The following is a 23,709-nucleotide window of genomic DNA, read 5'->3' on the forward strand; positions in this document are numbered from 1 at the left end:
ACCATAAATCTCTCTTTTAATGATAAACAAATTTGTCATCTTCATCATCTTCATCCATAGCTTCAATCATTATGCAAGAGCAAAAGGGAAAATAGAAATTTATGCACAAAAGATAGAGGAGAGAGGAGAGAGAACAAATTTTTGGCACCACCAAAAAGGGAGAATTTGCAATTGGAGAAGAGAGAGAGAAGGGAGAGAGGCACATAATCAGCCATGCATTCCACCCTAGCTCTTCCCCAAAAAGCACACCCCTTTGTATTTTATTATTTCTTTGAAATTTTTTGATACATTTGATATTATAAGGCCTTTGGACTTTAATTTTGAGTATTCCTACCCTTTACAAATGCATGCACGTAACACTTTTGTGTATATCATTTATTTATGATGGATGTGGATGTGGATATGGCCCCCTCATGTAAATGTGTATTTTGGTGATTTTGGAACAATGTAAATGTTATCCCCTTTACAAAAGATGAAATTATGATATATGCATGGACATTTTTGTGCCTTGTTTTTATGCTTCTTTGGGTGTCATCAAGTGTATAAGTGTTGCACAATCGCAAATGGTTGGATTAAGAAGGAATATACTAAGGGAGACTAAGCTAAAAACGAATCCACTAGTAGGAGTACAACCTTGAGATTTAGACGAGTGACCCAAGACACTGGAACAAAGACCTAGAGGAGACACACCCATTACACTACCAAGGAAAGGAAAGGCTTGCCAAGATTAGAAATACAACTTTATTCAGCTTAGTTCACCTCATAGATGCATTAGTGGGTTAGGAGGCAACTAGCATAGCTACCACCAACTTGAATGAGAATAATCTCGACCTTGACCTTGACTTTAACATGGTAGAGTATCCGAACGATATCCAATGACTTGTTATGCAATACAAATAGTAGATAAGGATAGTGCACCATGGAAGGTTAGTAGCTAATGTTATAGCCAAACTTGAGGAGGAGAGGAGATTGGCAAGGAATAACATTATAGCGCATTGTAGGTTATAGCTAGGAGCAATGGGCTTAGACATTGCGTCAAGAGAGAGAGCTCAACGAGATTCACCAAATCCTAGCCATCTCAGGGAGGAACAAAATTGAAGGAAACATCGATAGGGAGAGAGCCTTAGAAGCCAACCTTAGAGTGAGTGAGCTCCTTACAAAAAGATTGCTAGACAACAGTTTGTCAACGAGTATGTTTTGAAGGTGAGGTGCATTGCAAATGCTTTACTAGCGATTGATGCAATGCTTGATGATGATGATTTGGTTTCATCTACTTTGGGTGGCCTTAATAATGACAAGGCTTGGAAATGATTTGTCACTTTTGTATATGTATGGAAGCCATTTCTAGATTTTGATGAGTTGATCTCTCTCATGATTATCAAAGAGATCAATATGCATGGTGAATCATCTGAAAGAAATGGTGAATAGATCCAATAATTTTCCTTAGATTCAAGAAGGGGATGTGGCAAATCCTCCTTGAGAGGCGGTGCTACAGGATGTGCTGGTAATAACTAGCAAAATAGGATAAATTAGCAATTTGGTGAATTGCAGGTTTAAAGAGGCTATGGAAACTTTAGAGGGGGGAGAGCTCTAGAGGAAGAGGTGGATGGCAGAATAGGGGTTTTGGAAATTTTGCTATTGTTTGCCATTATTGTGGAAAATCAAGTCACATTGCAACCCATTGTTATGCTAAGAAGGATGATATTCACAGTGGTGAAATACTTTCTTCAATATGCATACATACAATGGATAATTGGGATGCACGTAGCCCTCTAGCTAATCCATATAAATCTCTTCTTCCAAATCACCATTTAGGAAAGCATTTTTAACATCCATTTGATAAAGATTCCAGCCTTTGAATGTAGCCAATGTTGTAATAGTCCATATAGTTGCCATCTTAGCAATTGGACTAAATGTTTCCTCATAATCTAGCCCATAATGCTAGACATATCTTTTCACTACCAATCTAGCCTTGTACCTCTCTAGTGAGCCATCGGGATTACATTTTACTTTATAGACCCACTTGCATCTAATAGGCATATTTCCCTTAGGCAACTCAACCAAATCCCATGTTTTATTTTTTAGCAAAGCCTCATATTCATCATCCATAGCCTTGCACCAATTCTCATCCTTAACAACTTCTAAAAAATATGTAGGTTCTTTTTATTTCTACACCTCTATCATGAATGCATAATATTTCGCCAAGTATTCACTGTAGGTAAGCCTATCCATAGGCTTCCTTTCTCTTTGCAATCTCTCTACAACTAAGCTGAACTAGATTCTACTCTCTCATGAGGCGGTATATATCTCTACTTAACTCCAAGTGTAACCACTACAGGTATACCAAACTCACTGTTAAGGCTCTTAGAAGAGTCATAACCTGAAGTCAATGAACTTGTAATATCATTAGAGACCTTCTCTTTTCCTTTATCTCTCCCCCCCCCCCCCCCACTGACATATCCATTGCCATTGGATAGAGACCCATGGCTATGTAGCTTGCTTGTCCAAGGACTTATACTACTAGATGCATCCTAAGTAGGTCCACTGATAGAAGAAGTTCTTAGCTATCCATTTTTAGCATATGTGCCCTATGAAGTGTCATCATATACTAAAACTTGCTTAGCACCATACCAAGATGCTAACTTATCAAATATGACATCACGACTGAGTAGTATATCTCGTGTAGTTAGAATAATGCACTTATATGCCTTAGGCTTTCTTATGAGTATCCAATGAAAACACACTTCATTACTTTAGGGTCAAGTTTCTTCCATTTATCTGGAACATGAACATAGGCAATACTACCAAATAATTTCAGATGTCAGATGTCACGCTTATAGCCATACAACTACTCATAGGGTGTATTTTCATGTATTCCTACAGTAGGTGTTCTATTCATAACATACACAACCATAATTGCTGCTTCAGCCCAATAAGACAAATGTATATTCTTCTCATTCAACATAGCCCTGGTTGCCTCCATAATCACCTTATTCTTTCTTTTAGCAACTCCAGCCTGTTGTGAAGTATAGTTGCAAGCCAATTGCCTCCTAATCCCATGCTTTGCTCAATATACGTCAAACTCCTTTGAGACATACTCTCCACCACCATCAGACCATAAACATGAGACATAATAGTTAATATCTTTTTCAACATGAGCTTTAAAATCCATAAAGCTATCTAAAACCTCATCTTTATGCTTTAAGATGTATATCTATGTGTACTTGCTATAGTCATCCAAAAAAGTCACATAGTATTTAGACCCACCAAGTGATACATTATGAGTGGGTCCCTAGAAATCTGAATGCATAACTTGTAAAGGTTTGCTACTATTTCGTGTATTCATGGAAAATAGAAATATAGCTTGTGTTGAGATGACAAGCTCAACACATACGGACATTGATGATGGACCGCCTGGTTAGATGGGTCCACACGTCTACACTTAGCACGTCGGTGGTCATTATGACTCTTACATGGCCACTGACTCATTACTTATTATATTCAGGTTGTTACACCTATTTATAGCTGGCATAGTTATAGCGCTAGTCGACTAGTGTAGTCGGTTATGCATTGTTTGACTTAGTAGGCCACTTTCCTTTATGTTGTATCTTATCTATACTTTGTGTACATTGTAAAGTGTTTGGAAGAAGAAGAAGAAACCAGCAAGAAAACGTTTTGGCCTCCATCTCTCTTTTTGTCTCTTGAGTGAGCTTCTCCTTGTGTATTGTGTATGTGTTCGGCACATCATCTTGAGCAAGTCCACCCACCACGCAATTCTTGACATGGTATCAGAGCCGCACCCCTGAGAGAGGCTGATTTCGAAGGCTGAAGTGAAGGAGAAGAAGCAAGGTTCGAGCAAGCAAGCCACGGGTAAGAAGCTCTCCCATTCTTCCACTCTCTCTCTTGGATAGTGCCTGTGGAGGCACCGGAAGCAGGGTCGAGCAAAAATTTCAGATTGCAGTGAGATTTGGTGTGCGCGAAGAGCGCTGTGTATTCTGCAGATTAACCCTTTAGGGATTTCCCAGAGTTATTTTGGGCATCTGAGGCTGTTTCAGGCCCCGTTTTAGAGCTGCAAGGTTGCGGACAACAGTTTCAGGGTACACTGTGACTTCGACTGTATTGACCAAAAGTGGATGCACAGGTTATAGATTTCAGATCTATAAGTTCAAAGGTGTTTACTAGTGGGTAAGTAAACACAAGGTTTATCTGCAAACTGGTTACAGATTGCATGTATTGTTGAGCAGACAGTGAAAAAGGATGTCTGTTGTATTGCTACGCACTACAGGTCGAGGATTGCAGGAAATTTGCTTGCGGTTGGTATTAATTTTGTGATAATGGCAGAGAACAGTGGAAGCCCCATCATTGAGAAGCTTGACAAGAACAACTATCCTTCATGGAAGTTCCGTGTCACGAACTCCCTTATTGGAAAAGGCCTCTACGAGTTTGTTTCAAGTGAAGAAAAGGAGCCGAAGGTGAGTGACCCTCCAACTGCAGAAGAGACAAAGGCACGGAAGGAATGGAATGCAAAAGATAAAAAGGTCATGTATTGGTTGTCTGCAGTAATTGACAATAATATGCTGGGACATATTAGAAATACAAAGAATTCATATGTAGCTTGGACCATACTTGAAAGTATGTTTTTTGTAAATACAAAGGCACGAAAGATTCAACTCAAGCAAGAGTTGAATACATTGAAGAAAGAGAAGATGTCTATCAATGAGTATGCACTGAAGGTAAGGAGCATTGCAGATGCATTAGTAGCAATTGATGCAATGCCCGATGATGATGATTTGGTGTCATCTACCTTGGGTGGACTTAATAATGAAAAGGTTTGGAAGTCTTTTGTAACTTCTGTATATGTCAGAAAGCCATTTCCAAATTTCGATGAGTTGGTCTTCCTTATGATCACTGAAGAGATCAACATGCAAAGTGAGACATCTGAAAGAAGTAGTGAACAGGTCCAGGCTTTCTACTCCAGTTCAGGAAGGGACATGGCAGGTTCTCCTCAAGAGGTCGTGGTACAGGACGTGGTAGTGACAACCAGCAAAACAGATTGAATCAGCAATTTGGAGATATGCAGGTTTCAGGAGGTCGTGGTAACTTTAGAGGCAGGGGGAGCTTTAGAGGAAGAGGTGGATGGCAGAACAGAGGTTCTAACAACTCTGGTATTGTGTGTCACTACTGTGGCAAAATAGGTCATATTGCAGCCCAATATTATGCTAAGAAAGATGATATTCGCAGTGGTAAGTTACAGCAAGGAAACTATGCATCGTCTTCATGACAGAATGAAGACAAAAATGAACGTTTGTTTGTTATGCAGCATATGTTGAATGCTGTTACAGGAAAGGGAACACATGATGATGCTTGGTATGTTGATTCAGGTGCATCCAATCATATGACCAGCCATGCAGAATGGTTTGGAGAGATGCAGAATTTGCAAAATGCAGGTTATGTGCAGATGGGTGATGATTCATGCCACCCAATTTCACACATTGAAAAAGCTCCCTTGTCCTTGCATGATGGTAAGACAAAGAGCCTTTCAGATGTATTACATGTGCCATCTATTACAAAGAACTTGGTGTCAATCGGTCAAATGGTAGAGCAAGGGCTGCAAGTCAGATTTAATGCAAAGGGCTGCTTTGTAGAAGACTTCAATGACAAGTGCAGGTTGGTAGCAAAAGGAAGTAGAGTTGGACGTATGTTTACTCTGGATGCTGGAATTCCTACTATGAATGCTGCTATGTATGCTAAAGGAAAAGGTGTTGTTGCAGATATTGAAATTTGGCACAAACGCATTGGACATGCAAATGTACAAAGGCTGAAATTAATGCAATCCAAAGGGTTGGTTACAGGTTTGCCTACATTTAGAGTTGCAGAACTTCATAAGGTATGCGAAGCATGTCAGTTTGGTAAGCAGGCAAGACAACCCTTTTCACATGATAGAGATGTAAGCAAAAATATTCTTGATGTTGTGCAAACAGACATTTGGGGGCCTGCACAAAATGTATCTCTTGGAGGCAGTTCATACTTTGTCACATTCATTGATGATTGTTCTAGAAAGCTGTGGGTATATTTTATGAAGGAAAAGAGTGAAGCGTTTGAGCACTTTAGAACTTTCAAGGCTGCAGTGTTGAAAGAGAAACAGGCTTGAAAGTAAAGTGCTTGAGGTCAGATGGAGGGGGAGAGTACCTCTCGAATGAGTTTAGTGATTTTCTGAGGTCTCATGGGATAAAGAGACAGTTTACATGTAGGTATACCCCACAGCAAAATGGGGTTGCAGAAAGGAAAAACAGGCATATTGCAGAAGTTGCACGTGCCTTGATGGGGCTGAAAAGAATATGCCTAAGCATTTTTTGTCTGAGGCTGTTCATACTACTATTTATATTATGAACAGAACTCCCACGGCTGCAGTTCATGGTATGACCCCAGAAGAATGTTTTACAGGTAAGAAGCCTGATGTCTCACACTTGAAAGTGTTTGGCTACATTGCGTATGTTCATGTGCCAGATGAGTTGCGGAAGAAACTGGATCCAAAGGCTAAAAAGTGTGTCTTTATTGGATACTCTTTAGAGCAGAAAGGGTATCGCTGTTATAACCCTGTCACATGTAAGTTCAGAGTGAGCAGGGATGTCATCTTTGATGAAATGAGCAGTTGGTATGCATCTAGTGGTGATGCATCGGATGATGATGATGATCATGACACTCATGTGTAGGCTAAAAAGCAAGAATCATGGACTCTTAGTGGACCAGAGACATCATCTGGTAGTCCTTGGTCTGGGAGACTAAGGAGTACCTCTACATCTTCAGGTGCATCTAGTAGCACTACAGGTAAAGACAAAGGAAAGAGTAAAGTGTCAGATGGCATTGATGCAGTTCTTGATGGAGACTCCAGTGGCTCAGAGAGCTTGAATGATGAGCTTGGCATTCCTTCAGTGAGGATTCCAGGTGTGCAGAGAGCACGCATCAATGCAAAGACTCAATTGAGTGATCCAGTGGTACACAGGTCTAGCAGGGTGAGATACCCTGTTAAAAGATTTGGTTTTGAAGGTTATGCAGCTCACCATTATGCTTATATGGTGAAACTAGTTGAGGATGTTGAGCCCACTTGTTTTGAGGATGCTGTTGGTCATACTCATTGGGATGCAGCAATGGATGAGGAGATGGCTGCATTAGAGGCCAATAAGACTTGGGATCTAGTATCATTGCCGAAAGGCAAGAAAGCTATTGGATGTAAGTGGGTTTATGAGATTAAGCACAATGCAGATGGTTCTATTAGTAGGTACAAAACTAGGCTGGTTGCAAAATGCTATGCCCAGACATATGGCATAGATTATGATGAAACCTTCAGTCCAATTGCTAGGATGGCAACTATCAAATGTGTGATTTCTTTGGCAGCAACCAAAGGTTGGAGGTTGCAACAAATGGATGTGAAGAATGCCTTCTTGCATGGTGATTTGCAGGAAGAAGTGTATATGGATCAGCCAGCAGGTTATGAAGATTTAGAGCATCCCACGTATGTGTGCAGGTTGAAGAAGGCGCTCTATGGGCTCAAGCAAGCACCTAGAGCATGGTCTGACAAGATCAGAGAGTATCTTGTCAATATTGGCTTCTATGTTTTTTATGCTGATTACTCACTTTATGTGAGAAAGGAAGATGCAAGTTTGGTCATCATAGTTATCTATGTGGATGACTTGATTATTACAGGTGTGATAGTGGGATTGCTGAAGTCAAGGACTTTTTGAAGAAGAAGTTTGAGATGAAGGATTTAGGTAAGCTAAGGTACTTCCTTGGCATTGAGGTGATCAGATGTGATGATGGTATATGGCTATCCCAAAGACAGTATGGCTTGGATATGTTGTCCAAGTATGGTATGACAGCATGCAAACCACTTTCAGTCCCGTTGGAGCAGAATGTAAAGTTGAGTGCTGATGCTGGAGATGAGATAGAAGACCCTACTATGTTTAGGAGGATAGTGGGGAGTTTGATCTACATGACCATTACAAGGCCAGACTTGAGCTACGCTGTTGGTATTGTGAGTCAATTTATGCAAGTACCTAGAAAACCACATTTGGATGCAGTCAGACGCATATTGAGATATGTGAAGTCCACATTACATTATGGAATTTTCTATGAGGCAGGTATAGATGTACAGGTGTTTGGATACACAGATGCAGATTGGGATGGTAGTATGTCTGATAGAAGATCTACCAGCGCATACATGTTCTCTCTTGGTAGTGCAGCAGTTGCTTGGAGTAGCAAAAAGCAATCTACAGTTGCTTTGTCGAGTACAGAGGCTGAGTATAGAGGTGTTGTTGTTGCAGCATGTGAGATAGTATGGCTGCAAAAGTTATTGGCTGATTTGGATGTGCAGGTGGAAGGTCCAGTTGTCATTTATTGTGACAACATGAGTAGTATACAGTTGGCTAGGAACCCTATGCTCCATGCCAGGACAAAACATATTGAGGTACACTACCACTTTGTGAGAGAGAAGGTACTAGCAGGTGAGATTGACTTGGTGTATGTCAGCACACAGGATCAGATAGCTAACATCTTCACGAAGGCATTGGGTACAGAGAAGCTTCAAAAGTTTCGAAGCTTACTTGGAGTTGCAGAGCTTGAGGGGGAGTGTTGAGATGACAAGCTCAACACATACGGACATTGATGATGGACCGCCTGGTTAGATGGGTCCACATGTCTACACTTAGCACGTCGGTGGTCATTATGACTCTTACATGGCCACTGACTCATTACTTATTATATTCAGGTTGTTACACCTATTTACAGCTGGCATAGTTATAGCACCAGTCGACTAGTGTAGTCGGTTATGCATTGTTTGACTTAGTAGGCCACTTTCCTTTATGTTGTATCTTATCTATACTTTGTGTACATTGTAAAGTGTGTGGAAGAAGAAGAAGAAACCAGCAAGAAAACGTTTTGGCCTCCATCTATCTTTTTGTCTCTTGAGCGAGCTTCTCCTTGTGCATTGTGTGTGTGTTCGGCATAGCATCTTGAGCAAGTCCACCCGCCACACGATTCTTGACAGCTTGTTTCCCAAAATGACATGCTAAGCATACATGTCTCAAATCAACATACTTAAACCTTGGTAACCCTGCAATAATTATGCTCCATAATTTCAACTTTTGTACATTTATATGTCCAATCCGTTTATGCCATAGGTCAACGTCTTGGATACTTGCCCCATCATGAGCAAACATAGAAGCATTCGATTCAAGTATATTTGCATCCAGTGTAAACATCTCACCATGTCTCTAGTCTTAAGCGACCAATCTATAGCCTCTGTCATATTCCTCTATGAAATAGCCATCTCTATTGAATCGTACTTGCAAGTTCTGCTCAACCATTTGAACTATAGATAACAAATTCTTGGTGATTGACAATTAATGCAATACATCATGCAAGCACTTTTTCTTACCATAAGGCATAAATAAGGGAACAATCCCTATGTGTGCTATGTCGTCATGCTTAGAATCATATCTAGTACATACATAGCCATTAGGACCTATTTTTAGCTCATCAAACCACTCACCATGTGGTGTCATGTGATTTGAGGCATCAAAACTTATCTTGTTGCTTGCCTTTGTTGTGTACATAAGTCATAGCAAATAGTCTCTCACCAACCTCAAGTTGCTCTGCATGGCCAAAAGATGCATAATGTCCCTGCTATCTACCCTTTTTATTAGTTTACTTTTTCTAGTACTCTTTTGCAATGTGGCCATGTTTGCCATAGTAATAGCAATCTTTATCCTTGTTAGCATATTCATTGAGTAGACTGAGTATGCTAGGATTCTTTGCCCTTAGACAAAGATCTCCCCCTTGCATGGGAGTATCCACAACCTCTACGAACAAATCCCTACTAACCTTGTCCATGCTAAGATGCATGCTACTAAGTTTACCCTGCCATGGCTAGAACCTTTGTCACAATGACCATGACCTCTCTGATTAGAGTGAAAAGGTACATCTTTGTTGCTAGAGCTACTCAAGCTCGTAGTCAATCCCAATTTCACTTCTTCATGGATAAGTAAGAATACAAGTTCACTAAAGTCACGCATTTTAGCTCAGAATGATTGAAAGATATATGGAAGGACTTGTATTCAGGCCTAAACCATTCAAGATCACAGCCACCAAATCCTCATAATCTCCCTTAGTCCCAATGGACGTTAGTTGTTCCACAATAGTCTTGATCTTAGTCACATAATCCTAAATGGATAGTCCTTTCGTGCCCATCATGTTAAACTTCTGCTTTAGGTATATTTTTTTGGCACTAGTGGTAGTACCATAGTATCTCATTAGAATATTCCATGCATCCTTCAATGAGTTGCAATTCATTATTTGCATAACCATAGCATTAAAAATACATAGGGATAGCTAATACAATGCCCTGTGAGCTCTCTCAGTCCATTCTTGATGTGACCTAAGCTCATTAGAAGTTTCATTCCTGTTGTTAAGGAGTTTGGGCTTAGCTTCCACACCTATAATCAAGTTCCTATAACCCTTGCCAATGAGAAAGTTCTGCATCCTGAAATTCCAAATAGCATAGTTGTTGTTGTCCAAATTTTCACCCACTATTTGAGTTATGTTATCAGTCCTTTTAGCATTTTCCATCTCTATAGCTCTATGTATTCAATGTAGTCTGTAATTAGACAATTGTCAGGACCTAAAATGGGCCTAACACTGGCTCTCTAGCACTAGTCGGACCTCTAAGACACACAAGACACCCCACACGGCCTTGCGGCCAGGAGCATCTAAGGCTCACACTACACTAAACTCTAATATCGATTTTGCATTTGTAGTAGGATACAGTCCAATGTTTACCTTCCCTTCCTCTCAGAGGGAGATCCCATAACATATAGGTATAACACCTTGTATCACAAACATACGAAAGCGCCTCTTGGCTGACTGCTGCAGCTCCACTACAGCTCTCCTACATCAAGGGGATTGGCCCCAAGATGCACTCCCTAACATATGAAACATAATGCACAAACTCCACTCTTTTCTTGTTTTGTACGATTCAGGAATATATAGATCCTCACCAAACAGTCCCAAGAAAACCGTACAACTAACCTATAGCTTAGGATCTCCTCACACTCTCAGTGTTGGTCAATGTTTAGCATACAAGTGCTATGCATCCAGGATATTATACCATATCATGCGTCATGCATAGTGCATATGATCCTAACGCATAAAAAATATTTATCAAATCAGCATTTTGTGATGTGCAAAACTAGCCCTTTCATGTTCTTCACTAAACGTATGCTTTGATGTATGGAGACTAGCACACTGAGTTCTCGTGCTACTAGCCCCTTAAAACTTAAATTATTATCGTCCTATATGATGTGCATAACCAAAAGATCAAACTTTACTTCATTTTTCCACACTTAAACACTTCCACAATCCTTCTTTTCCCCCTACCGTTTATGTGTTGCATCGTTGCATAAGTGTAGGATTTTATTTTTTTGGGTCATTTTTTATGTATAAAGCAATAAAAAAACACTAAAACATACAAAACAAGGGTGAACTGAGGCTATATACCTCATACCTCAACATTGCCAAACATGCATGGACATTATTCATATTTTTCTTTTTTTTTGAAGCACAAAACCTAGTTTTTCCAAATTTTCTCTATTTTCCCTATTTATTTATCAAGAGAATAGAGCGTTTACTAGGTTTTCAGGTTTTTTTGATTATGGCAATTGAGAATCACTCATTTTTCACATTTCATCCCTCATGCATCATTTTTATCAAACTCGAAATGACAAAAATCCCATTTTCTTTGTAAAATGCATGTTTTTCGAATTTTAGAATTTTATTTTCAGTATTATGACATTATGTATTCTGATTTTCATTCCACACAGCCCTCAAACAAAGAGCAAACAACATGTCTACCAATTGATTGTGAAGATGCAAAGCATCCAATTGCTAAGAAGCTTCCTAGAAGGAAGAAGGATTCTTGGGTTCAAGAAGAGTAAAAAGACCTCACCTCGAGTGAGGTAGATACGGAGGGAGTCATCTCCCTTAGCAACCAGCTACCCCCCTAATTACTCAAGTTCCTCCTCCTCCTCCTCCTCATCTTCTAGTTTCTACTCTCTTGGTTCTAAGTCTCGTGCAATCCGCAAATGGACAAAGAGGGACCATAAGAGGAGCAAGATTAAGAAGACTAAAACTTTCAACTCTGGGCATAAGGACATAAAGTTTGACTCTTACTCCGATAAGAGAGATCCTACTAAGGCGTTAGCCTTAGTCAGGAAATTTGAAGTTGCTTTTTCTGATGGTAATTTCTCAGAAAAGTCCAAGCTAAGGCATGTCAAGACGAAGTTTTATGCTTAGTTCTTGCCTCCTAATTTTGAGAATGATGTCTTGGTCTACTCTTCTCAAGGTTACTCCTTTCATGGAGATCAGCGATGAAGAGAAGAAAAGGAAGTTTGAAGCTAGCATACTCCCTCATTTACATAGAACCATGAAGGTGTATCCACATGAAACCTTATCTTGCATGATGGAGTCGCCATCATAGCTGAAAGTTTGCATACACCTAGTACATCTCGAAAGTTGCAGATGAGTTCTTATAGAGCTAGACAAGAGCAGCTCTATGATCAACCAAGAGACAGGACTAATAAATAAGACCTACCTTTACCCATGACCAATATTCAAATCCAGAGGGTAACAAGATGAAGCGCAAGTATCTCTCACCCTCTGAGATACAAAAGTACAAAGAGGAAGGAATGTGCTTTCTTTATGGTGAGTTAGGGCATATGAAGCCCGATTGTCCTCACAAAAGGAAGGAAGAAAATATTGTTAAAGATCCTCCTCGACCATCCTCAAATTCTGTTCCGGATGTGCAAGCTAACACTCATTCAAATGAGAGGAAAAGACAACTCTTAAAGGGTTGGGGGACACTCAACAATCAACGAGTTTTGATACTCTTTGATCTAGGGTCCACAAATAATTTTTTGTCAGGAGATACTGTTGAAAGGCTACAAATTCCACTGGATCGATTGGGAACACCAATTGGATCAGGTTCTCAACATTTGAAGGACTTACAACCAATTCTACTCCTATTCAAGGGAAGTTGAATCTTAGAATTGGGGATTACCGTGAACAAGAACCTTTTCTACTTGCACCCATAGGTAACTGTGACGTTAACTTAGGCATGCCTTGGTAGACCTCTTCTCGATTTTGTTAAGAAGGCCCTTGCATTTCAATTCAAGGGTCGAAACATAGTAGGCATTGCTGATACTAGAGATTGGCCTATGCCAATGGTTAGTCATGTTAGCATTTCTAAAGAAATGAAGAAAGCTATTTCTGTATACATGATTTTTGTGAGAGAGTCAAAAGAAAGTAATGATTCAAGGGCACTTGGTGCCTCTAATGAACACACAATACCAACTAATGTTTCTAAGTCTCAAACTTTAAAAAAACTCCTCTCTAACCCAATACATAGACAAACCATCAACGCGCAGAAGTAGGACCAAGCAAGGGACGCCGAAGAAGTGGATCTAACGATTGATCAAGCTAGACATGATTTTGTTAAACAATATGAAGATTGTTTTAGTGATTCACTCCCAGGAGAGTTACCTCCTAAGTGCCCGGAAGATCACACAATTGATCTTATCCGAGGCAGTTCACCACCTAACCAACCACCTTACCAAGTAAGTGCAAGTCAGTAAGAGGAGATCCTAACACAAGTAAAATAATTGTTGGAAAAAGAGTTAGTTCAACCTAGCTCTTCTCCATACTGCTCTCCAGTCTTACTTGTTCAAAAGAAAGATGGTTCTTTCCATATGTGCATAGACTACAGATCTTTGAACAAGATCACAATCAAGAATCGTTTTCCTATCCCAAGGATAGATGATATCTTGGATAAGTTGCAAGGGGCTAGTATTTTTAGTCACATTGATCTCAAGAGCGGCTATCATCAGATACGAATAGTACCTGAAGATGTTCATAAGACAGCTTTTTGTACGACATTTGGACTATATGAGTTCTTAGTCATGCCATTTGGTTTGACTAATGCACCTGCCACATTCAATCGAATGATGGAGAGAATTTTCAGACCTCACTCAAAGTTCACAGGTGTCTTCTTTGATGACATTCTAATATTTTCACAGTTTGAAGAAGAGCATAGAAAACATATATCTATTGTTTTTCAAGAGCTTTGCAAGAATAGACTAGAAGTCAATGCTAAGAAGAGAGAATTTTTCCTTTCGGAAATTCATTACTTAGGCCATATTGTTTCTCACAATTTGGTGAGAATGGATCCTGAGAAGATTCGAGCCATTATTGAATGGCCTACACCTACTTTTGTACATGAAGTTAGAAGTTTCTTGGGCCTATGTTCATACTATAGGAGGTTCATACGAGGTTTTGCATATTTTGCATCTCCTTTATATGACCTTACTAAGAAGCGAATGCCTTTTTACTGGGGATCAAGGCAACTACAAGCCTTTGAAATAATTAAGTTTCTTGTGACTCAAGAACTAGTTCTCATAGTTCTGGATCTTCAAAAACCTTTTGAAGTTCATTGCGATGCTTTTGGGGATTGATTGGAGCTGTGCTTAACCAAGAGCATCATGCAGTAGCATTTGAGAGCCGACACCTCAAGGACCATGAGGTACATGCTTCAATATATGAGAAAGAGCTTATGGTGGTCGTATATGCTCTTCAAGTATGGAAATACTATTTACTTGGTATAGATTTTGTTATTAAAACAGATCACCAAAGTCTAAGATACTTCCTCAATCAGAAGAATCTCTCAGAGAAATAGATGCGTTGGGAAAATTTCTTATCTATGTTTCATTTTCAAATCCTTCACACATCTGGAACTAAGAATGTGGTAGCAGATGCTCTATCATGGCAACCTCGAGTGAATGCAATCACAACTGTTTACCATAATGAGTTCATGTATTTACCCAAAATGTACGCAACTAATTCCGACTTCTCAACCATATGGGATCAGCTTAACTCAGGTCAGTCGATTACACCTTACTAGATTCGAGATGGTTATTTGTATCATCATCAAGCAATTTGTGTAGCATTACCATTGCGGCACAGGGTAATGGATGAAGCACATGCATCTCCATATGCTGGACATAGGAGTACTCTACCCACTACTCAAGCATTGGAAAGATATTTCTTTTGGCCCACTCTTAGAGCTGACATTGAAAGATATGTCCGCGAGTGCAAGATATGCCAAAAAGTAAAGTACGATAGGCATAAACCACCTGGTCTACTGAAGCCATTACCTATTCCTAATGAACCGTGGGAAAGTATAGCCATGGACTTTATCATGGAGCTTCCTCGCACACAAGCAGGCAATGATGCAATCTGGACTATCATTGATAGATTCAGTAAGCAAGCTTACTTTATATTTGTGTTCAAAGCTGATCATATGGCTAAGCTATTCATTATTCATATTTTCAAGCATCATGGCATGCCTAAGTCCACTATAACTGATCGAGATCCTCGCATGACCAGCCTCTTTTGGCAAGATCTCTTCGAGAACCTCGAGACAAAGTTAAAGTTTTCATCCTCTTATCATTCTCAAACTGATGGGCAAAGTGAAAGTGCTAATTCTACTATTTTGGATCTTTTGAAATTCTATGTCTCTAATAATCAAAGAGAATGGGAAAAGTATTTGCCTTTAGTAGTATTTTCATGCAATAATACAGTGCACTCTAGTACTGGTAAGGCACCCATTGAGATCATCTATGGTAAGCCTCATTTACCACCCATTCTTCTTACGAAGAATAAGATCTTTGCAGCAGATGAGTTTGTTAGAGACATTGATACAACTTTCACTCAAGTAAAAGCTGCTATCCAAAGGACATAAGAGAAGCATAAACACGAAGTAGATACGCATCATCGTAAGTTAGATCTCAAGTTGGGACAGTATGTTCTTCTTAAGTTTGAGAAGGCTCGCTTGAAGAAGCATAAAGGTCAAAAGGGTAAAGTGGTTAAGCTTTCTAATCGCTATTATGGCCCTTTCACGATCATAGATAAGATAAACGATGTGACTTTTTTTTTGGATTTACCAAGTCCTTGGAACATTCATAATGCTTTTCATATAAGTTTGCTACATCCCTATATTAGAGAACCTCCAATGGAACCAATCAAGGAAGATTTACCTAACATAGAAGAAACAAAAGAATTTCTTATGCCTGAAAGAATTTTACACCATTAGGACAATACTCTTAGATCAGGTAAGGTATTACGGAAGTATCTGGTTAAGTTTAAGAATTATCCCCCATTGGACGCTCAGTTTATGACTGAGAGAGAACTACTAAACTTTCCAGATCTTCTTAAGGACTATGTATCCCCTCTACAGTTGAGGTCAACTGTTTAGAAGCCAGAGGGATGTCACTAAATTGATTGCTTATTACACATTCTCTATTTAATAAATTCATGTCAATAAATTAATGACTCACTTTTCTTTAAGTGTTGATGATGATCTAGCATGTCCATGAGACCATTTAGAGACTAGCATTCCTAGTGCATCACTTAATGGGGTGATTAGAGCACTATGATGGGGATATCTAGTATAGGCAGTACAAGTTATGAAGGGGGAAAGAAGTGTATGCCAAGTGTAAGAGTATACATAAGAACCAAGGAGTTACACACAAATGAAGATGGATTGAGTTCTAAGAAGAGGAAGTGCATTAGCATTGTAAATATGTATTTATGTGTGCATCAAGGGACGCTTGTGAATGTTTACTTGTGTGTAATGAGCATTGTATTCATTTGTGGTGATCCTCTCCCCTACAAGTCAAGGTTTAAGGTATTTTCTTTCATTAAGAAAGATGAGAGAGGGCATTCTCTCACTAAGAAAGATGAGAGACGTGATCCTTTGGAAGTGAGGAGAGAAGCAATTTTCTCTTTCTAAGGTCTAAAATGACACAAGCTTTTGTGTGGAATTCAATCTTAAGGTTGAGGCCCAAGGCCATCTAATGAACTCTCCTTATCTATGACCCAAGGTGGTTGCATGGACCACAAGTTAAGAGTACAGTTTAAAAAGTAGTTTTTTTGGAAAATCCATTTTCAAAATATCTCGCAATAGAAAAACAATCTCTAAAAACAGGCTGCATGGACTATCAAAAACAACGAGATCTACAACTTTTGTGTTGGACGTTTTTTTATCCGAACAACTCACAAAGAGATATCTCAAAATTAGTGCTGCAGAGTGGAACAACCACATCTTGCATGAAGATCAACTCAACTCTCTCTCCAAGAAGAGAAGCTCTTGAAAGCCTATAAAAGAGGACGCTCTCCTTGGGTATAAGGGAGAGGTGAAGAAAGCATCACTTTGCATGTATCCAAGAGGAGAAGAGAAGGTGCAAGTGCTGCAGAAGCCCTGCTGAAATCAAGTGCTGTGGAAGCTCTACTGAAATCAAGTTCCAAGAGGAGAAGGGAAGGTGCAAGTGTTACGGAAGCTCTACTAAAATCAAGCGCCAAGAGGAGAGCCCTACACATATTGTGTGGGAGAGAAGGAGACTCAAGAAGGATCAAAAGGTGCCAACTTCCAAGTTGTACAAGTGTTAGTCGGTTGTATACCGTGCAAGGAACCGTGATCTTGTTTCCAAGATCTACAAGTAAGAACTAGCTTATGTGTAACGGAGGAGCTTGCTCCTTGTCAATAATATAACTCCACAAGGGGGGGGATTGGCCCATCTTCCAGTCCCTAGTGTGTTGCCAATTTCTCTACCTCTCTCTCTACCTCTTTCTTTTCTCTCATCTATTCTCCCTTTGTGCCAACATAATATTCATCATATATATTTTAAGTATATAAGAAATTTGAGCGTGTATCTTAGATTCTATAACAGGAGAACAGTCCATCATTGATGCTCAGCCCTTCTCCAATCATCCATCTTCAACCCCACTCGATTTGGAAGCAATCCGGTAGTACCACACCGAATGAGCATTCATTAATCGGGCTTCTTCCATATGAATTGCCTCTTAGGGGAGAGAGAGGAGAGGAGAGAGAGAGACTAAAAATCAAAATTTTATTCCCTTCATCATATTACACATGGTTACCATCAAAATCTTGCCCTCTCTGCATAGATTAGGGATCTCCCCCTCTCTCTCTACATGATTGAGCATCGAAGAGCCACAAAAACCCCCAAAAAATGGGACGTCAATCAAAAAACGCCGCTCCTTGCATCTCAACATGTTTTTGCATGTTTTCTTCATTTATAGTTTCATTTCATTTTATTTATAAAATGTTCACTTTAAAAAAACCACTTTCACACTCCTGCGGAAGGGTTTTCGACCTATTTGGGAGTGCAAACGAACTCTGATTTGCGATTTGACTGGACAGCTGACTTCATGCCATCAAAATCTATAAAGTTGGGCCCCGTCACACACTTTTTGGCTCTTGAATCTAGTGGCTGCTTTACAGCAACAAACCTTATGAGGATTAAATGGGGGGTCAAATGACCTCCGATTAACAAATCGAGACTTGCATTGGATTCCTGACGTCGAAATGCATATAGGAAAACTCCAGCTTGGCCATTTGCCACCATTAGATTTTTTGTGAAAATTGGCTCTTTAATGCCTCTCTTTTTGACTCCAAAGATGGGCTCCAACGCCTCAAGAATGGGTCCAAATTGGGTCCTAAAATTCAGCTCTCATTGGCGACCACAGGATAGGGCAACTCAACCTGTCGAATCCCACAAATGAATCTGCACATGCATAATCATAAAGTGCATCAAGCTGATACAAAATAGATACACAACAAAAGACATCACAGCTCTCACCCTACTCCTTGCCAAAACCAAGGCATGAAATCCACAAGGAGTAGGCCTAGCATAATCAGATATAAAGCCCAAAGGTAGTCACTAACCAACTGCCCCAACATGGCCAAGCTAAAATGAACTATCAAAGAGGTCATTCTAAGTGGTGGTCTAAACTACCTTCCTAACTGAGGACAACTCAACTAGGAGTTCCTACTAGGTGCGGACACCTATAGACTGATCAAGAAATATTTTCTTTTAACACGTTTTCTTTTTGGGCTTTTATTTTCCATACTCAGACATGAAAAAAGGAGGGAGCTGAGCGTAGTGATCCAAGGAGAACAGGGCATTGGCCTTAGGTCCTGTCTTGGTACCCAAGAACCTACCAAGCCCTCACAAGGTGACACTTAATCCTTTTTTTATGCTTACTTTTATTTTTGCTCCAACCTTCTCTTATTTTTTTGGTTTCTTAGCTAGATGCTACCCCTAGGAAGACAAGGCATCGGCGCTAGGTCTTGTCTCATCCCTAGGAACCTACCAGGCCTTCGCAAGGCGATGAATAGCTGCTCAAGGACTTTTCCTTTCTTTCCTTTTCTATTTTTATAAGGGTTAGAACCCCCTTTTACACACCTCCGTATATTTATTGTTAGCTAGATTCAGAACTTGTTCTTCTCTTGATATTTAAGGGCAGGCTTCTCTAACTACCTCACACTAACAGAAACTCCTAGAACGGCCGCCTAGTAGGTCAGCAGAATAGGGTCACTAGGACTGCCTTCTAAAACATGTCTCTTAGTGCTTGACAATGCCTTTGCAAGAGGCAATGACTACTCAGACCTCCCATAGACATACATAACCTAAACCTGGGACTTCATGCCTTGATTGCCGGTCCCCAACAAACAAAAAGAAAGTACCCCTTACATACACATACATCATTATTTACTTAAGGAAAAAGACTTGGGAAGGGGGACGAAACCACCTGGAATGGCCACAAGAAACTCTTTCATAGCAAAGGCTCCCTCTTGTGTGTCTTTGTCAACTTGTATGATGCAATCACTAAAACAAAAAACCATTAAACATACCTGCACCAAAGAGACAGATGGCCCTCTTGGCCTAAAGAGATCAAGCATTTCATAGCAACCTAACTAGCCCTCTTGGCCTAACACAGTCTGATCATAATATCCAAAGCAACCAGCCTTCCTAGCCTAAAATAGATAGGTCATTCTAGTCCATGCAATACATGGTCTCCTTGGAATATACATCACATCCTATCAAACTAACCAAGATACCAAGGATAACATACAATAGGATGGCTAGCCCCATGCTACTCATGCCAAGCAGCTCAAGGCTTGATCTTGGGCTCTTTGTAAATCCACTAACCTAAGCCTTTCTACTGATATAACCTCAATATGGCCTATCCTTCCTTGGGTATCATTGGCTAGGTGAATGACATCATTAGGTTTGCATGTCCACATTTATTGTCGTCCAAATGAACTAGTCATTCAAGAGGCTTAGAGGCTCCTTCAGCAGAAAGAATCACAGGTTGGTGCTTATTCTAACTTTCCCTATTTGGATTTTGACATAAGTCAGTGTTGCAACCCAAACTAGGTAGGGTTTCAATCCGAGACCCATCACATGACTGTATCCTAGAGCTGTGCATATTGTGAGATGTATCATTATGGCCTTTTATCACACCTACGTGGGAATTGATCACAATATAATCAATGGTGTTATTGACCTTGTATCTAACACACTAGCCACATTTTGAGAGATCTTGGGTTTCCAAACCCATCTCACATCCCTTCTTACATTCTTAGGCTGCCTCGACTGCCCACATTGGTCCAATGGACTCACTATGGATTTATCACTATTACCAAATGGCCTCACAGCCTTATGGCTTCTATTTAGTACAGGTGGACCTTTGGTATGCCGCATCTTCTCTATGCGAGATGTCTTTACCTGCCTTTGTCCACTAGAATACGCTAGAATACCACCTATTGGGACCTAAAATGGTCTTGACACTGGCTCTCTAGCACTAGTCAGACCTCTAAGACACATAAGACATCCCGCACGGCCTCGCGGCTAGGAGCGTCTAAGGCTCACACTACACTAAACTCTAATATCGATTTTGCATTTTAGTAGGACACAGTCCAATGTTTGCCTTCCCTTCTCCTCAGAGGGAGATCCCATAACATATAGGTATAATAATACCTCGTATAACAAACATAGGGAAACGCCTCTCGGTGGTGGCTGACTGTCACAACTCCACTGCAGCTCTCCTACATCATGGGGATTGGCCCCAAGATGTGCTCCCTAACATATGAAACATAACACACAAACTCCACTCTTTTCTTATTTTGTACGATCTAGGAATATATAGATCCTCACCAAACAGTCCCAAGGAAACCGTACAACTAACCTACAGTAGCTTAAGACCTCCTCACACTCTCATCGTTGGTCAATGTTTAGCATACAAATGCTATATATCTAGGAGATTATACCATGTTATGTGTCATGCATGGTGCATATGATCCTAGTGCACAAACAATATTCATCAAATCAACATTTTGTGATGTGCAAAACCAGCCCTTTCATGATCTTCACTAAACGTATACTTCGATGTATGGAGACTAGCACACCGAGTTCTCCTGCTACTAGCCCCTTAAAACTTAAATTATTATCGTCCTATATGACATGCATAACCAAAATATTAGACTTTACTTCATTTTTCCGCACTTAAACACTTCCACAACCCTTCTTTTTTCCGTACCATTTATGTGTTGCAGCATTACATGGGTATAGGTTTTTTTTTTGTCATTTTTTATGTATAAAGCAATAAAAATGCACTAAAACATACAAACAAGGGTGAGTTGAGGCTATACCTCATGCCTCAACCTTGCCAAACATGCATGGACGTTATCCATATTTTTCTCTATTTTTTGAAGCACAAAAACCTATTTTTTCTCATTTTTCTCTATTTTTTCTCTTTATTTATAAAGAAAATAGAGCATTTACTGGTTTTTTTTATTATGACAATTGACAATCACTCATTTTTCACATTTCATCCCTCATGCATCATTTTTATCAAACCTAAAATGAGAAAAACCCCATTTTCTTTGTAAAATACATGTTTTTCGGATTTTAGAAAATTATTTTCAATACTATGGCATTATGTATTCTGATTTTCTTTCCACACAACCCTCAAACAAATAGCAAACAACATGTCTACCAATTTGCATCCAATATGAACACAATTTGACTAATAAAATATAAAAAAATAGCAAATTTTCTTCATAAAAGAGAGTTACCCATTTTTTTTTTCCTTGTTGAGGGTTTTTTTAAAGTCTGATTCGGGATAGCAAAACAGTCCACCATTGATGTTGAGCCCTTCTCCAATCATGCATCTTCAGCCCCACTCGATTTGGAAGCAATCTGGTACCACGCCGGATGAGCATTCATCAATCAGGCTTCTTCCACATGAATTGCCACTTAGGTGAGAGAGGAGAGGAGAGAGAAATACTAAAAATCAAAAATTTATTCCCTTCATCATATTACACGTGGTTACCATCAAAATCTTGCTCTCTTTGCATAGATTAGGGATCTTCCCCTCTCTCTTTACATGATTGAGGATCGAAGAGCCACAAAACCCCCAAAAAATGGGGCGTCAATCAAAAAACACCCATCCTTGCATCTCGACATGTTTTTGCATGTCTTCTTCATTTATAGTTTCATTTCATTTCATTTATAAAATGTCCACTTAAAAATCACTTTCACACTCCCGCGGCGGAAGGGTTTTCGACCTGTTTGGGGGTGCAAACAGACTTCGATTCGCAATTTGTCTGAACGGTTGACTTCGTGACATCTAAATCTATAAACTTGGGCCCCGTCGCATACTTTTTGGTTCCCGAATCTAGTGGCTGCTTTACAGTGGCAAACCTTACGGGGATTAAATGGGGGGTCAAACGACCTCTGATCGATGAATCGAGATTTGCGTTAGATTCCTAACGTCAAAATGCATATAGGAAAACTCTAGCTTGGTCATCTTCCACTGTTTGATTTTTTATGAAAATTGGCTCTTTAATGCCTCTCGGGCACTTTTTGGCTCCAAAAATAGGCTCTATCGCTTCAAGAACGGGTCCAAATCGGGTCCTAAAATCCAACTCTCAACAATGACTGACTCCATGTAGACCAACTAAATCTTTCACTAACCAAGATGGTTGTATAGCATCCAATCAACACAAGTATGCCAATTTGTACCCTTCAATCAATTCAGTTCACCTCAATTCACCTCATCTAAGCATCTTGTAGTCATGAAGATTTCAACCCTTTCTTTCTGGATACATAGGAAGTTCACCATTTAAAGCAGGACAGTTTCGATACACTAACTTTATGATAGTAAAATTATGCAAAAACTAGTAAATTTTAGCTTACAGGCATGTCGAAAAATTCCTCAAGTATGTGGAAAAGGCATCTAGACATGATAGGCTATTCATCTGGACTGCAACTTCTATGCATAGCCTTTATGCAACCAAGTTGTCAAATAGTGGACAAATAAGTAGTCTATAACTAGCAATTTGTGAATAACTAGCAACATATTCTCTACTAGAATATGGGAATTTCTGGCCCAAAATAGCCTCAAGTCATAGTGGACATGTGTTTTGACCTTTGAAACCAATACATAGTCATATAGGCATTAATGCTTGATTATATAGTTAGTAGCATTGGAAAAAAAAAACCTTTCTCTCAGGTTATGGATAGCTAGTAAATTGTTTATCCAATAGTACATTAGTTATGGATTAAGCATTCAATGCTCATTGCATTCAGAAGAAAACATTCTCTAATCATGGAACAGTGCCCAAGCATCTATAGGTACCAAATTCCCTTTACAAAGCTTAATAGATTCAATAGTTGTCACTAATTTCATGACAAAATTTAGATTGTGGATGCACTTTTAGGTCTAAACTTCAACTCT

The sequence above is a fragment of the Lygodium microphyllum genome, chromosome 12 (genome assembly GCF_053477565.2).
Source record: "Lygodium microphyllum isolate KBCC chromosome 12, Lygodium_microphyllum_v1.1.10, whole genome shotgun sequence".
Lineage (NCBI taxonomy): Eukaryota > Viridiplantae > Streptophyta > Polypodiopsida > Schizaeales > Lygodiaceae > Lygodium > Lygodium microphyllum.